Source organism: Orycteropus afer, unplaced genomic scaffold, assembly GCF_000298275.1.
Source record: "Orycteropus afer afer isolate SDZICR_OR568_19922 unplaced genomic scaffold, OryAfe1.0 scaffold00109, whole genome shotgun sequence".
Taxonomy (NCBI): Eukaryota; Metazoa; Chordata; class Mammalia; order Tubulidentata; family Orycteropodidae; genus Orycteropus; species Orycteropus afer.
Window position 1 is genome coordinate 7,554,244 of NW_006921696.1, and position 1,438 is coordinate 7,555,681.

The window sequence follows — 1,438 nt, forward strand, 5'->3', positions numbered from 1 at the left end:
TGAATTGCCTGCAGTGTTTTGCAAAGGTATAATTACATCAAGGACTTCATAATCTACAAGCTTAATAAAATTACTGTCATGCAATTCTCTGTAGGTTGTTTTAGAGTCTGTAATGATATATTGATAACTTTTTGAAGTAAATAGTGAAACATGGGACAAAAATAAATAAGTCTTCACCTAAACTGTCCTGGCATAACCATAATTTCTATTTAAACCAATATAAATTTTCATTATTGCATAATTTGAAGAGAGGATTTAAAATAATTGAAAATACAAAACTTCAACATAGGCAAGACAGAATAAGACTCACTCACAGAAATTAAATTAATAGATTTTTAAGGCAGACAGATGGTTCTTAGAAATTTCTCTTTTTGGTTTCCTAAAAGGTATCTTCATTGTTTGAAAGTCATCAGAGTGACATTTTTAGATGTAGAAATATATTATAAAGAAAATGAAATTATAGCTAATAGGAGGGTTTGTAACTTTCAAAAAAGGCTTTCATATGTGTATGTGTGTGTGTGTATATATATATACACATATACATATATATATATATACACATTATATATATTATAAATCATAAGAGTTGATAAAACTTTATTTGTAAACTAATTTTAGAAAACTAATTTTTGAAAAATGAGACATTTCAAATGTGCTTTGGGAAAGAAAAGCAGAAAAAATCATTGTCAATGTCAGCATTCGTTGGAAGTATTCCCAAGAATGGAATGTTAACAGCAAGTTACTACAAAATGCATATGTATTATGATTAAGAATGCAGAGTCAAGTTATAATTTTAAAATCTGGCTCCAACACTTACTAGCTGTGTGGCCTCTCAATGAACCTGTCTGAGTCTCGGTTTTCTCATGAAATGAAGGCTTGTTGTTGTTATGTGCCAAAGGCAGTAGCATACATAACCATATTAGGATGAGCTAGGCTACCATTCAGTAACAATTAACTCCCAAGTTTCAATGACTTATACCACAGAAGTTCATTTCTGTCATGCAAAGATTGCTGTGGGTTTATACAGCTCTCTAGGGCGGGAATAATCCCTCAGGTAGTTCAACATTCCAGACTGCTTGAATCTCATGGCATCTTCATACTGACAAGTACCCCATGCTCTCACATCAGGGAAAGAGAGATTGTGGAGAATCCAAGCATCAACTCCTAAAGGGCTCCACCTTTCCTTTTCCCAGTCATGCTGACTACTATAAAGTAGAAAGAAAACAAAATTAAGATAAAATTAACTTTAACTTTAAAAAATTGTATCATCTAATTTTAGAACTGTAAAGATTAAAAGTAATCCAATCAAATCTCCTTATTTTACTGATATGGAAACAGACACCCAGAAAGTATAAGATTTTCTGCCTTAGGTTATACAGCCAGCAATAGCAGAGTCTGAAGTGCAATTCAAGTATCTCTGCTAGCTCCTGCCTGGGAG